Source organism: Lissotriton vulgaris, chromosome 4_1 (assembly GCF_964263255.1).
Source record: "Lissotriton vulgaris chromosome 4_1, aLisVul1.2, whole genome shotgun sequence".
In the NCBI taxonomy this organism is placed as follows: Eukaryota; Metazoa; Chordata; class Amphibia; order Caudata; family Salamandridae; genus Lissotriton; species Lissotriton vulgaris.
Window position 1 is genome coordinate 819157807 of NC_141691.1, and position 16735 is coordinate 819174541.

Sequence of the window (16735 nt, forward strand, 5' to 3'; positions counted from 1 at the left end):
GTGTGTTTGCATATCTACACGGAAACAGCACGAGGGAAACAGTGTTACAATGAGCGACAGAGGCTTTAGCTGTAACAATTCTCTTCCCCAGGATAAGTGTTCGTAAATTTGCTGCGATGCATCAAGGTTTTTCTTCGGTGTTGTGCTCGAGCTGGTTCTTCTGTCAACATAAGAGCCAGAAGAAAACAAAACCAAGCACATTGGAGAAAATGATAAGCAATGCCAGATCAAGTGGCACTATAACCAGGTTCTGCATGCTTTTTGTCCTGGTACAAGATGGCAGTCTTTAAAAAGAAGGTCTGGACAAAGAGACCAAGCAGTGGGATCTGGTCATTACCTTGAAGTCAGTGAGTATACTCATGTTCTCAGCTGCTGCACCAACATTCTGAAGTACTACAGTAGCCCTGCTATCTGATGGGCTCTATAATGTTCATGCACTCATTCTCACACGCGCAGGTAAGCACATATCCCCACACCCATGCACCCAAACACATATCAATGGGCAGACATGAAAAGAAAAAATTGAATTTAAGCATAACATCTCCAGCTTCTTTTGATTGCTTACTTGACGGCAGTCTGTGTTTGTGGCTTCCACTCTACACCGTTTAACTGGTCAGTGCACACTTTGTGATTGGGTCTCAGGTTTTTCTCTGAATGAATTCCTTGAAGCACTCACTGTTCTACCTGGCGTCGAAGAATGATGGCGCGTTCTCTTCAGTCGGTCTACCAACCCTGTCAGACGGGGCTGCTGAACCGATGGTTGCCTGCTCAACGTCGTCGATGCAGCTATGATCAGTCGGATCCAAAGACTTACACCCCAGTTGGTTCGCTCGACTGCCAACCGCCACCAGCTTCAGAGGTCCACGCGCAACCAGAGTGGTTCAATTTGATTCTGCTTTACTTTATCCTGCAAGCATCATTCAAGGAGAGAAGAAATGCACAGCTCGAAGAATAAGCCAGTGACTGCGCGGGTGGAGTAGAAGCAGGCGCGTTTGGTATTCCGCAAGGAAAGCATTCCATTTACATGCTTCTCTGCAGAGAGACAGCGCTTGCAGCTGGAAGGGATTTGTCAGGAAACAGATTAATGTTAATGCATTGAAAACAAGTAGACATCAGGTACATGGTCCCTGTTAAACATGCAAATTAAAATACTCTTGCATCCTCCCATTAGTCACTGTGTTCTGCACGCGTATTCATCCCTCACTACACAGTATTTTCTCTAATACGTCTGAATGCTGATCGCTGACACTGTAATATACTGTTTCGTCTATTTCTTTTAATGTAATTTTATTTTATTTTTTTTAAAAAACAGATCTCTTTCTGCACTGTCCTGAAATATTGATGTAGAAATCTGACATCTACCCAAGGATTTCGGTCTTGCAAGAGGTCGAGGTGGCCTTTCCAGGGCTGCTGTTGTAAAAGCTGCACTGTGTGTCTAAAATACACGTGCACAGCTGTTGAAAAGCATTCCTCCAAAGGCGATAGATATCATTGCACCGACAAAAAAAATGTGGTTTACTGCTGGTCTCAGTTTTCCTTCTGAATAAACAACAAGTACAAAAAAAAAAGTCTGTGAGGGTGACACTTTCCCGCCGCCCTCTCTCTCTGTCCAATGCTTTATCACTGAAGCAAGGCACCAACCAGTAGGGGGGCTGCGAGCAAAAGGGAGGGCGCGAGGCTTTAACTCGCGGAGCCTGAGAACTGCGGAGAGATAGGCGAAATGTCAACAGCGTGCAATTACAGCGGAATCATGGTTACGTCAGCGACTCTATCTTTCCAAGAATAACCGCGCGCGACGCTTGGCAGACAGGGCAGAAGGGAGGCAGCCGTGCTGGAGACAGAAAGCCTCTCGCAGCCAAGGACAAACAGATTAATAGAGCTTCCCTGTTCATAAATCAAGCTACGATAGATTACATGCATAAGACTGTGCTCAATTTTGCATAAGTGAAGGCAAAATTATCAACTTGTCAGAGGGCACACCGTCACACTGACTGAAAAATGCAAACGTCTTGAAAAACGCAGATTAAATTACCATAGAAAACGCCTCTGCTGCCTCGGCGGAGCAGCAGCAGGGTGAAGGGCAGACCCCCCAGCAATGTAGCGAACACCTCAGTTCTAATTTTGCAACAGTGTTACAAAGTGGGGGGTGGGGAACGGGGCTGCCGCGTGGTCTAGCGACCACCCTATGTAGGTTCTATAGGTGTGCGCAGTGAGATGCAAAAGCTATAAACACAAACACTTCGTTTACAAATAAATCCTGGATACAGGCGGTTCAAAGCATGCTATATGTGACGATCAGGATTCAGGAACTTTCATGCGGTATATGCGTTCATTTAAGGGGCAGATGCAATGTGTCAGTCCAATACGATTATTCACAGCCAACCAGATCATGTGCTCTCTCGTCCCGCCTCCAACTGCAAGGAGTGCTTGCCAAAGCTGCTGGACCGCACAGCGATGAAGAAGGGATGGCTGGAGGTGAAGGTTGGGTGTGTGCTTAATGTGTAACATACAAACGTGCAGTGGGCAGGGCTTTAAGTGTGCCAGGTCTCACCAGTGCTGTGCACCGGCAGTTTTTTAAAGGGGACCTCAAAACGGGTCTCTATCGGGCTCTGTTTTGCCCTGGCACAGGCGGTGTTTTCTTTTTTGCGGACTGCAGTGACAGCAGACTCGTCGAGGTGCGAATGCTCACACTGCTCACTTTTTACTAGTGGAAAAGTTATGGCATGGTCATGCCAGGTGAGCGTTGTAGGGGAAGGGAAATCCTTTGAAGACAGTAATTTTCTCTCTGGATTACCCTTCTCTTTTTGAAACTGTGGAGCAGTAAAATTGGCGGTGTCACCAGGGCTGTAAGTGGAAGCTTTTTCAATATTATATACAAGCCGTAGTTCCTGCTTATTTATCGTATACAACTAACAACCACTGACAAAGCCAATAGTCCTGAATTGTTGTAGGTATGATATTACTTGTTATATCAGATATCTGGATGCAATGAGATAAACAGTAAAATACAAGTCGGGTGGCACACTATGCTATAAGAACAGATTTGTAGTTTACGTGTTTTTAAGCCATGCCCTTAATTACATTGGCCACCCTCTTTTGAACCCCCCCCCCCTCCCCAGCTTTTTCATCCCACTTAATGCCCTGGTAGTGGGGCCAAAGTTTCTTTAAGAGTCCTCCACCAGCACCACTGAATACTGTGGTTGCGTAATACCCAGGTTGCCTGGTTTGGATTTCACCTCATGCCTCTTTTTTCCATCACCCTACACTTCCTGCTCTGCTTATCATACTCTTAAAGGTTGTTTTTTAGGTTTCGCCCGGAGACAGCTTCTGGCATTAGCAGACTGTGGTTGAAGATCAGTTGTCTACAATACAGAGGTCTCTTTGTGTTGGTTATGATTGGATGGCTTCCTCGTCTACCTCAACTCTCTGTTCCTTATTCAATGGATTTCATTACCATTCTTGTGCTTGTCACACCACTGGAGCATTGCTGTTTTACTTTGCTTCTGCGTGGATAATTTGTTTTCTGCTTCTGACATAAGAGGGCTGTTTTTTGGTTGAGCCTAATAGACAGCACAAGCTGTCTAGTTGCAAAATACATATTGTGAGCCGACCAAGAACATAGAGGGACTTGAAGTCCACCCATTCCTTACCATTGGTGGGCTTTACTTTCACTCTTGTTTGGCTGCTTCCTATTTGATGGCTTTATTATCAATCTTGTGTTTGCCTCTCCGTGCAGCGTAGCCTCTTTACCATCACTTCGAGTGGCTAGCTTCTGTGCTTCTTCGGACCGCTTTTAGGGACTTACTTTTTTCTTTATGTTTAAGTACTCCCCATGAGAGTGCATGTGTTTTCCATCTGTCGCCCTTGTGTGATTTTCTTCCCTCACTCTCTATTCCCATGCGTTTTTCTCCCCCAACTGCACTCCTGTTGCTTTTTCTTTCCTGTGTACTTCTGCCCCTTCATACTGCAAATTGCTCTGTCTTGCTCATCTTCTCTTCCTCTTGTTGCTTCTCTCCATCTGCTTGACCGCTATGATGCTTCTCCCCAATCCGATGTGTTGCTTCTCCTCCCACCCTCCATGTTGCTTCAGTCTCACAAACTCCCTAAACCACCCCACAACTCACTTACCCATTATTTTCTTTCCACACTATATTTAATTTATAATAACGATTCATCTTGAATCAGTAAAACAAAAGTGTCCTTTTCCAGGTGCATGCAATGTGCGTTGAAAGTTTATGCACACCTATAAAATAATGCTGTGTCCCCATCATTGCTTTTATTTTATTTTTAGCTATGCTGAACAATTACTGTAAAGCTGTGTACCATGCCTAAAAACGTTAGCAAAGCTAATGGGCTTTATCGGCGAAGCATACTGGCTTTGTCAATTATTGTTTTAGTGTTTTTTCAGCACTCCATGGGAGTATGTCTTCTTTTCTTGATCTCTCTTCAACAGCTTTTTAGGTCTCGCCTGTCGATGCGCATGCGCATCGAGCAAGCGAGACTATGGGGGCTTATCCACTCTTTATCCACACTGCAAGGAATCGTGGCGATTCCTTGCAGTGCCCGTGACTTTTAAGCTCAATGCGCATGCGCATTGAGCTTAAAAGCGCGTGCACGTCCGTCTTGTTTTACCCGCTCCGCCCCCTCCCCTTCCCGCCGTGTCGCATTTCTCCTCCCCCCTCCCCTCTCTTCCCTCCGTCTTGTTTGTTTTACCCGCTCCGCCCCCTCCCCTTCCCGCCGTGTCGCATTTCTCCTCCCCCCTCCCCTCTCTTCCCTCCGTCTTGTATGTTTATTTTACCCGCTCCGCCCCCTCCCCTGCCCGCCGTGTCGCATTTTTTTTTTAATCCCCACTTCCCCCCTACCCCCATCAATGCCAACACTGACGCCGTGCTCTGCTGCTTGTTATGTTTAGCTTCCCCTTATCTTTGCTCCCTGTCTGATTCCCTCTGTCTTTCTCCTTCTCACTCTCTGGGGTTTTCGTGGCCGTTCACTTTCCATTCTATCCTCCTGTTTTCGATCTCACTGCATATCTCCGCCTCTCCCTACCCGTCTCTCATCCCCGTTTCCTTTGTTTCCACTCTCGGTACAACTCTACCCCTTTCTGTTTTACTTCCCAGCGCTCGCTCCCTTTCTTCACTTCACTACACCTTCTGGTCAGGTTTTGTGTAAATTCCCTTTCCCCGATCTCTAAATTTCTCTGCTGGCTCCACTGGCAGCGCCTCTCTGGCCCCTTTCCCTTTCCTCCTCTCAGCTGCTCCCTACTCCCCCCCCCCCCATTCCTGCTCTTACCGCTGCTCTCTCTGCCCACACCCTTCCGTCTCTCCATCTTCCCACTCCCTCTGCTCCCGCTTCTGACACATGTACATTATATTCTCACAAGAAATAACGCCCCGACACGTTCCCGCAGCGCAGCATATGCCAAAAACAACACCGCCGCTGCTGCCGTGAGCAATTCACGTATTTCCGGCTATTTGCGCGTCCACAACACTGTACGCAGAACAAGAACATCTGGGGGCGCCGCCATGCTTTCAATAATCTCCAAATTCTCCACGGACCACCCTCCAGCGTTTTTCACAAAGCTGCTCCTATTTCACACTCCCCAGTCTCACGTGGTACACCCCTCCTACCAGCCTTAGTGGTACTCAACCCATACCAACCCCAGAGATCTTCTTGCCATTCCAGCTTCGCTCGGGTTCTCTGTCCTGCCACTGTCCCAGTGCGTTTCTACCCTGGGAATGCCCCACCGTGCGCCGGTCACAATATCTCACAGAGTTCGCACCTTGCTGTCTCGCTGTGGTGCTCTCTCTGCCCTGCAAATCTCTGGCCGTTTTCCCGCTCTATCAACTCCCAGTGGTATTTATGCTATAGCCCCCTCCTGTGGTATTTCTGCCCCCCATAGCTTTGCGGTCCCTCACTCACCCTCAACCCCTCACCCTCAACCCCTCACCCTCACTCACCCTCACCCTCACTCACCCTCAACCCCTCACTCACCCTCAACCCCTCACCCTCACTCACCCTCACTCACCCTCACCCTCACTCACCCTCAACCCCTCACCCTCACTCACCCTCACCCTCACTCACCCTCACTCACCCTCAACCCATCACCCTCACTCACCCTCACTCACCCTCACCCTCACTCACCCTCACCCTCACTCACCCTCAACCCCTCACCCTCACTCACCCTCAACCCCTCACCCTCACCCTCACTCACCCTCAACCCCTCACTCACCCTCACTCTCCTCACTCACCCTCACCCTCACTCACCCTCACTCACCCTCAACCCCTCACCCTCACTCACCCTCAACCCCTCACTCACCCTCACTCACCCTCAACCCCTCACCCTCAACATCAACCCCTCACCCTCACTCACCCTCACCCTCACTCACCCTCACCCTCACTCACCCTCAACCCCTCACCCTCACTCACCCTCACTCACCCTCACTCACCCTCAACCCATCACCCTCACTCACCCTCACTCACCCTCACCCTCACTCACCCTCACCCTTACTCACCCTCAACCCCTCACCCTCACTCACCCTCAACCCCTCACCCTCACCCTCACTCACCCTCAACCCCTCACTCACCCTCACTCTCACTCACCCTCAACCCCTCACCCTCACTCACCCTCACCCTCACTCACCCTCAACCCCTCACCCTCACTCACCCTCAACCCCTCACTCACCCTCACTCACCCTCAACCCCTCACCCTCAACATCAACCCCTCACCCTCACTCACCCTCACCCTCACTCACCCTCACCCACCCTCACTCACACTCACCCTCACTCACACTCACCCTCACTCACCCTCACTCACCCTCACTCACCCTCACTCACCCTCACCCTCACTCACCCTCACTCACCCTCACCCTCACTCACCCTCACCCTCACTCACCCTCACCCTCACCCTCACTCACCCTCACTCACCCTCACTCACCCTCACTCACCCTCACTCTCACTCACCCTCAACCCCTCACCCTCACTCACCCTCAACCCCTCACTCACCCTCACTCACCCTCACCCACCCTCACCCTCACTCACCCTCACTCACCCTCAACCCCTCACCCTCACACAGTGCAATAGGTCTCGGAGCATTTGAGTTAGAGCTTTTAGAAATGTTTATGGCTTTTTTTTTTAATTCTTTAGCATTGGCTACAGGAAACAAAAATGCTAAAGATTTACAAAAAAATCCATAAACAATTCTAAAAGCACTAACTCTAATGCTGCGAGACCTATTGCATTTCCAATGCTTGTTCTCCCTACTATCCTTGACTCCAAATTCTCTCTACGCTTTTGCTCCTGCTTGCAGTGGCTGCCAATTACGCACCCTGTTTAATTTTTTCAATTACATTTTTTCTCCTGTGGGCCGCCCCTGCTCAACTTGCTTGTCCATTGCTCCCCTTACCTTTCAGCCCCTCCATGTCACTGATTTTTGTTCATTTATTTATTTACTTTTTTCGAGGGCCGCCTGGTAGCTGCAATGTGCTACCAGAGTGCTTGCTTTTTTTTGGACTCTCACGTGCATTTTATTTGTAATTTATGTTTCTGAAATGCCAAAATGGCTGCTGGTGCATCACAGTGCATTAGCACACGTGCACACACATGGTGGCCATCTTCAAATGTTTTTACTCAAAAAGCATTTTAATTAACTCTTCAAACATGACAAACAACCATTTTAGAAGGGTAAATTACAAATTAAAAGTGCAGAGGAATACTAATGCAAACAAGTATTGGCAAAGTCAGTAGGTCAGTACGCACCTTTTAAAGGTGAGACCCAGTGGTAGGTGGTGACCCTCAACAGTGGAGGGTCGTTGAGCCGAGCGCCAAATCCAGTGGCAGGCACTGTAATAAATCACAATGCCTTTAAGCTCTAATTCCAAAACTCTCAATTATGGCTCTTAACAGATTTTATAATGGGCTGGACTGAGAGCTCTGGGATTAAGGCTGAAGGCAACACAAGTTTCTCTGCCTTTCAGTGGGCCAAGAGTACAAATAAAATAGAAAACATACTTACCTTTCCCACGCTTCCTCCTCTTGATTGTAGTTAGGGACGTCCTGAATGCCTCAGTGAGCTTCCCTCTCCAAATTCCACTGCTGCTCTCATGCTGCAGATGAGCAGCATGAGAGCAGCAGCAGGATTGGCTGGAGCGGGCTACCTAAACACTCCAGCAGGCTCTGGGGGGCTGTGCATGCTCTCCACCCAGCTGTTTAAGACAACTGTGTGGAGTGTTTTATAGTGCAGATGTCAGGCTGGCCGTCGCAACACAGCCTGCCAAAGTGACATGCGCACTCTACACTGGTGAAGTGAGCACCAATCCCCCTGCTGCCAGTCAGCAGCAGTGGCCCCACCCCCAAACACTGCGCAGGCTGAGAGCAGTAAAAAATAAAATGGTAATTCATTTCATTGCCATTTTATTATTCACGTTTGCTGCACTGACAGCACAGGGGAGCTGCTCGTCCCAAATTGGGTGACCGCCGCTGGTGAGACCTATTGGCTTTGTTGATGTTCTTCCTTGCTGTTTCCCATTGTCTCTGTTTTCTGATATTTATCTTCCTCCTTTGTTTGGTGGCAGAGTCTAATGCAGAAAAATGTGTTCTGGTCTGCCTGTGCCACCATCTGCGACCACCTATATAAATTAAGCAGTAGTTGCCATCTCATTTCCCTAAGAGATGGCAGAAGGTTTATACAAGTCAGCAGATTTTGTATTTGGTTGGTATTTAGAGGCTATGATTAGGGTGCTGTTGTGTTTAGAGGCATGGGCAGTCTGTGTTTTACCTGTATATTTGGACATCTAGTATATTCGTCTTTGTCCCTCACATTTGAAAGATTTGTACTTAATGAGGGATTGTCAATAAATCAATTTGTGCCAAAGTAATTAAAATCACTTATATAGTGCACTTTCGGACGCCTTGAGGAGGATGTAAGGTTTCAGTATGGATGTTAACATGAATTTTGCAATTAAGATATTGACCAGAGAAGGCGCAATCTAGATAATAAAAGTGAGCGTGCCGCATCTGTAACAAGCACTGGCAAGGCCAAGAAGTTTGGGCTTGCAAGCGGTAAAGATGGTTATATATATATATATTTTTTTTTATTGCACGCACTTGGAACAGAAAAGAAAAAAGAAAATATGCTATAATTTAAACGCGGCTGCCATGTGCATGCATTAAAAATGTCAAGTTTAAAAATAACATCCCTTTTAGTTGTGCCATGAATGTCATTATTGTTTGTAAATAAACCACCACCTATTGAAGCACTCAAATTGCAGGCAGCTACAAAGGTAAAGTGTCACTATATTACAGCTACTTTACAAAGGAGATGGAAAGGGTATCAACCATCCAACTCTCACCCGATGCCAGTGCTTAATTTGAGCCGATGGTTCTAGATGCCGCCCGCATGCACTCATTTTTGGGTACTGGCACTTACTTTTCCTTATCAGACTTTGACTTAGAAAAACGGAGAGAAAAAATACACAGGGAAATAAGGAAGAGAAAAAAGGAAAACCAGTGACAAAGAAAGAAAACAGTGATGAAAAGATCCTGAGAGAGTCAGGCAAAAAGGCAAGGAGTATATGGCGTGTATTAAAGAAGCAAGAGGTGAAATCCGGAGTATGCAGCCTTGGCATTAAACCGTCTTGAAATTCAGTAAGACCATGCACAGGCTTCCGAGCAACATTTTTGCCCTGCCATCCTTAAGCATAGCCTATGCTGCCAGCATCTGTAGGAAATTAGGAAATATAAAAAATAAATAAAAACGCACACTTTGACAAGAGCAGCCCGTGCAGGTAAGAGCGTTGTGGCTAGGTTGGGGGGGAGGGGGGGGACAGGATTCAATAAACAACCACGGGGGTAATCTAAATAAATAATGAGTATTCCCTTGTCGTCTGCAGAAATCCCCCCCACCCCCCTTACCTGTGCGGACCACTGCTGCACCTTGATTCAGTTGTATTTGAGATGTGAATCGTTTTTGGCCACTATAGGTGTGGCAGGGTATACTCAGACATGAGTCCCTTTCTCACTGCACCATCAGGATTCAAGCAAGCCGGGCCGAAGAAGGCTGAAATGCCAGAAACCGGTCCCCGGTAGCTTGTCTCCTTTCTGGTGAAGAATTGGCTTGGTAGTTTAGTCTGCCCTGTTCCCATGATGCACTGGGCCAGGGACAGACTGATTTGCATATAGCCAGGTTCTGAGCTGGGATGGTGCAGTGAGATAAATAACGGTGATGGATCAAGCCCTGATCTTTGGACTGGGTAAGAGTGGTCTGCTTAATTCAGACACTCTGTTCATCACCACCCCCTTTTCTGAACAGTGTTTGTTCAGCCACTCAGAGTTAAAGGACCCACCAGGTTTAGGGGGCTGACCCATTATCCATGCAGTATGCTATGGTAGGTAAAATATGAATGACAATTAAACATGAAGCCTGATGGCTAAAAGCCTATGTATGTATGTATATTATGCATTGATTTGGGGAGGGGGGGGCAGATGAGTCTGGCTAAAAGGTCAGATCTAAAAATCACATGGGGCAGTAGAAGCTGGTGAAAAGCCATGGACTAAGTAAGGTCTTCACATACTGCAAGAGGTAGGTCAATGGCCAGACACGAGGAATGCGGTAATTGTTATCTGTTTATACTATAGATTTATTTATATGTGCATGCAATATATATGTGGCTTATTATTCTGTGACAATGCAATTAACCAGCAGAGCATCACTTGGAGGTGCACACTGATCATTAACTCAGTCTGGAAAAAACGATGGTCTGGCTGCATTACAGGCTTTTGGGGCTGCCTTAGGGCTTCTTCGTTTTGGATGTTCACTTTCCTCATGGTTAACATCTCTAAAGATAAAACATGTTTCTGTACTACAGTTCCTCGCCCCAAGTCAACTTGTGAGCACATGCCGACGCCTCACAGGACGGCCTGCACGGCGCATGTGGAGACTGAGGGCTGCATGAGGAATAGGCCATCCTGTCGGGTGCTCGAGCTGTCCCGTCATGCTAAGTGAGTTATTCCAGTTCACCTCTGGCCACTGGATTAGCCCAGATCAATTATGCTAAGTTCACTAACTATATGCACAGAAACTGTTGACCAATATAATGCAGCCAAAGAGTTCAATTGTTCCATGTGACTTAGTCATGGGCAATTATGGAGAGAGGTGTTACAGGCTGGAAATCAGCGGTGGCCCAGTGTGGGGGAGGATTTCAACAGACGAAGAGGGAACATTAATTATTTAATTTCCCCTCGTGGCCTTCTGTCGAATCCTTCCCAACCCTGCCCCGCCTCTCTTACCTGCACTGGCTGCTGCTGCTAGAAACAAACAGAAACTTCGCATGCACTTGGGCATTATTGCTTTAGTGTCTCTTTGGCAGTGCTTAATTTGTAAAAATAAAAACATGTAAGTGCCAGGGCCCTTGTCAGAAGGCCACTGCAGCTTGCACCACGCATTTACCCCTGCCATGCTGCGAATGATGGTAACAACACAACTACTATCCATCACACTTCAAAAAGTGTGACAAATTGGAATATTCCTGATCACCATAGCTATAAGAATGGCATGGGCAGCAAGTGATAGTCATTTTTAATGTACATTGAATTATTAAATAACTGTTGTTGTGGTCATCTCTAAAGTAGTTAGAATGCGCTACCTTGTGGCAGACTGTCACAAGCACTGGTGTTGACAATTAAGTGCTGGTGCTGAGCACTGGAAACCACTGGTTAAAATTAAGGACTGCTCTTTGGTCAAAGTGCATGATAGTTGCCACAGCAGGTGATGACACTGAAATGCAAAGATTCTTATGTTCTGCTTCACAATATGGGTCATGGATGCAATTTTGAGCATCAGGAGCCTTGCTGTAAAGGTGTAAACATCAAAGACAGCTCAGTGGCTCCTCAGTTTTGTTATGCTATGTTATTGGGTTTTGTTCAGCGCACATATCACCCAAAAGGGTCACAAAGCGATGTAGCGGGTTCAGATGGAGGGAATACTTCATGGCAGAAAATAAGAAAGGAAGCATTTAGAACAGCCAGGTTTTAAGCTTCTTATTGAACTATTTATGGTCTGTGATCATTCGGAGTTGAATTGGTAGCTCATTCCAGAAAAGAGGAGCTAAGTGGGAAAAGTATCTACCACCTTTTCTGGCGGTACGGACCCAGTTTGTTGCACTGATGTATCTTAACTACATCCTATATGGGTGCCAGAGTTCATGTTTCTTCTCACTCAGAAGTGCCCTTGGCACGGTGGCTGAATTCGCTAAAGGTGCAGCATACCTCACCAGATTCGAATTGGAGACGCTGCAGGACGGACCTTCGCGGGAAACACTGCTTGTCACTAATTTAAGGTCCTAAACATTGATAAAAGATTTCTAAGTGGACCAGTTGAGAGGGACAAGGAAGAATAGTGAGAACACTGCTTGATAAGTACAAGAGAGGGAGCTAAATAGGAGAAATCCTATAAGAACTTCTATGGCCCGTCCTGCATTAATTTTAACATAAAAGATAAAGCAATTATCAATTTTTGTTGATACTAATCTGTGGATTTTATCAAAATCTGAAGCCGATTGATTGAGGCCAGATACCGTAAGAATTGAGTATTTATCAACACTCCAATCCTAAAATTGAAGGATATCGTCAACCAGTAAGCTGACTGATGAAGGTCCTTTTACTGAATTTAATAAGATTGAATTATTTATAGAATGTATTGTGATATATACCAATGGTGATGCATACTAGAGAATCCAACAGAATGACACTAAGCAATTGAATTTAGCCCTGAGAAAGCCCTGGCGCAATTCACCACAGAGGGCGAAACACGTGTCGGCTGTCAATATTCAATCCTTGCATCAATAAAAATCTATTTTCTTAAAAATTGGATCGACCCTCTTTCTTGAGTGAAAACTTGCATCAATGACTACTGGTTTCAACCCCATATAGCATCCTAACTTGGAATACATACTCTCCCTACTTAAAAACTTTCAATTTTTAAAACTCTAAAAGGTCCAGAGTTTTTGAGTATGTTTCCCCCGTTTACACAAAAATCTCTGTGAAAACAGATATAGTCCTGGAATCCCTGGACCTTTCATGCCCAATTGTTATGCAGAATACCTCACCCCGTTGCCACTTTGATTTTCCCACCAACCCTGGCTATTGATCTCATTACATCCTCTTCTGATTATGGAAAGTGATGGCATGCACAGATTAATTCAGCTCGTTGACTCACCTGTGGCACAACTACCAATTTACATGAGTTTTTTGGGTTGCTTCTTTTCGCATCGCCTTTCTAACAGACCCATTGTGTCCTGAGATCACCTGATCTAAACATTGCTTCCTGAGCACAGCTTGGTACTTCCACTACACTTGGGATGGGCCGCTAGGGTTGAGGGGCGTTTCTGATGGCGGGCATGGAGAACAACATGGGCGAGTGTTAGCAGGGCAGACATGCCTTTTATTCCACAGGGCATTTCCCCAGTGGGCTGGAGCCTTTGGAGACCTCTCCTGGCACCTCTGTCACTTCCTTCAGCTTCTTGAGGTTAATTGCAGCAGGCAGTGGAAGGCGTCAGGAGAGACAGAACGAGAGGGAGGGAAAGGTAGAGAGAAAGTGACCAGAGAGGGTGAAGAGAAGGAGGGAGAGAGAATGAGTCGATGGGCAGGAGAGAAGGAGAGAACGTGAGAAGAGCAAGGGAGTGGGGCTGGTTTGGATATTTTTGCCAATGCTGCTCTGCTCATTCCGACCCTAGGTGCCACAAGAAAGCGCTCCGAATTTAAGGGCCTATCTGTACCGCATATTAGCACGAAATATGTTAAAAAGAGTGCAGGTTGGTCACTTGGTGCGTGATATGCAGATTGAATAAATACCTTTTCAAGGTACAGCATTACATGTTTGAATCGTTGTACGCATGCGCCGTCCCTACAAGTCTTGTTTTCGTTTTCTGTTCCTGGCTCAACCGCAGGACCTCATCTTTCAGACACGTCGCGAGGCCCCTTGATCTCGCGGCCGAGGAATAAATAATGAACGGCTCGAGCGGGACGCGTGCCATATACGTGCTAACAGCTCTCTATTTTCCAATGCGTGAAACAAAAATAACAATATCTATACTTAATTGTTGGAAGCCCCAAAAATGATATAGTCCTATCAGCTGTTATTTATTTTTCGTATCTAGCTGTTATTTATGTTTCGTATTTAGCTGTTATTTATGTTTCGTGTTTAGTTGAAGTCCTTTGTTAGATAAAACAAAAAAAATAGCGTACTCGTTGCCCCCAACTGCGGGCGGACGTTATTTTGTTTGTGCTAGTTCAAACAGCTGGTCATTAATGCAAGACCCATCTCCAGAGTGGAGTGCCAGTGGACATGAATGGCTGCCTGATTAATGCTGCCCCTCCAAGGAGCCTTCCTCCAGCAGTGACGCTCGCAGCAGAATAAATGCAGCATGATTTGACTGCTTTCTAACAGGGTAGTATGTCATTGTGTCATCAGGCAATTGAGGTTATTATGGGGCAGGGCAGACAGACGGGACAGTGGGGTTACTAGACCGTGACATTTTTAGAAATACAGGCCTGACCTACTTAAGTCGTTTTCATAGCTTGCTGGCAGCTGCACTGCGCGTGGAGGGCCCTGATAGGGCAAAGCTGTTGCTAGGGGGGAATTAGCATGAAATTTTGGTGCATACAAACTCGTTGATTGAATGATAAAAGCTGACGGGAATTAGAGAGCTGTTCTTCGGCATTATGTAGATTTCCAACCTTGTTTTCCACCTCGTGAGTGCAGACAACATTTTATTTCCCATTTATGTATTGATTTTAATATACATGTTCACGGAGGTGGTGGCGGTAAGTGGAAGCGGTGGTTACTCGCCAATTATGTATTTTTGATAACATGTGAACATTTCCCTCCTTCCCGAGGAGCTGCACTTAGTAAGGCATTTCAGAATGTGATATTTCAATTTGACAAGTGTGTTTACATTTTTGCCTTCAACCTGCTTTCAACTACATGCAGTCTTCTCTCCATCTCGTATACTTCACTATTCCCTGTAACACCAGACCAAGTCACATATGAATCATTAAAAAATATTTTCCCCAGGTAATATTATAATGTCAGTGAATATACAGCGAGGGCTGTTTCTAAGGCCTCTGAGTGGCCAATGTTACTTTTACCCATTTTACTGCCCTAATTTTATTTCAAATGTGTAAGAAGAGTGTAACTTGGCAGATCATTTTGGCAACATAATGTAAAGCATAAAAATCCACTCACACCAAACCTGCCCATTTCCCATTTGGAACACCTCTCATGTTCATTCATTATTTCTTTATTTCGACGTTCTTTTGCCATAAAAGATTTGAACAACAAACATTTCATTTTAAAACAATCCAAAATCCTCATGTGACGGTAAGGGGTGCCTTACGTGACCTTGAGTGGCTTGATAAATCTAGACTGAAGAAACCCAGCGCAAATTGCTGCATTGCGTTACTTTGCCCCAGGGAGGCGTTCCATGGGTGGTACGTTTGTGTTCCCACGCATCCACCCATTGATTTTAGCACCTTCCCAGACTTACCACTACTGGTAGCCCTGGGAATGCGTCAATATGCTACGCCTCCCCAAGGGAGGCGTAACGAAGAGAAATATCTGTATTTCTCCTAGTTTTTTTTCTCTTTCTATGTGTGCTGCTGCATTATGCAGCACACATAGAAATAGGAAAACTCCTCTATGGATTTTTTTTTGCAGAAATGGTCACCTTTATGTACAATAGCAATCCTGCCTACAACACAGGCACCTTTGCACCATGCGCAAGGCTGCCTGCGTTAGCACTAGGCTGCTAAAATGGCACCAGTGCAAGGGGAAAGGACAGGAATGCACCGTATCAGATAAATACAGCACATTAGTGCCTTTTCCCCGTGATGCTTAGCAGCTCAGTTAGTTAACTTGCTGCGCTGCCCTGCACCACCATTCCCATAAATATGCCCCAGAGTACTTAGGGAAATCTGTGTAACAAATTACAATACTGTTAAGAAATACACACTGTGTTTCACCTACATTTTTGTAATTCCAAAATGGAAAGATGAGCTCCACTGAAGTGGTTTCACTGGAAAGGACCTGGAGTTTAGAGTTCGAAGGATGCTATACCCTTCCCTAAGGTATGTCAGTTCAAGGGCCTACTCATATGAATCTCGGCATGCCATTGTTGGCTCGGGGACACACCCTAAAATGAGAAAGTAGAGGGTACTTAAATCAGGTACCATTCCCAATCCTCTGCTATTACCTTCTGAAAGACCAATAAGAAGACATTCTACATTTTCCCTTATATGAATTCCTTACTTTGCCATTTTGGTTTAACATGCCACCATATAGCATACCCCTTTGATGTCACACTTTCCCATTGCCCAGTACTTTCCTTACACAGCTTGTTTCTGAGGCAAATCTGGACATCCATGTGTCCTGTAACCTAGAAGTTCTTCTTGAGAATCGGGCACCAAGTGAAGAAATGTTTGAGCCAGAAATGAGACTCTGAAGTACTATGCCTGTTCCAAATCTATTTAACACAGTCTAGTATACCTTTTTTGAAATAATTTAACAAACTTTCTGACTAAATCAATTCAATTCAATATTCTTTATTCAGTTTAAAAAAAGTATAAAAACCATAAAAGCAATATCACAGATAAAAAACATCATTGTACATTGCGCCTTATTCATTAATAACGTTGGGGGTCCCTAACCATGCTAACTAATACAACAAGTTTCTTAGTATCTAAA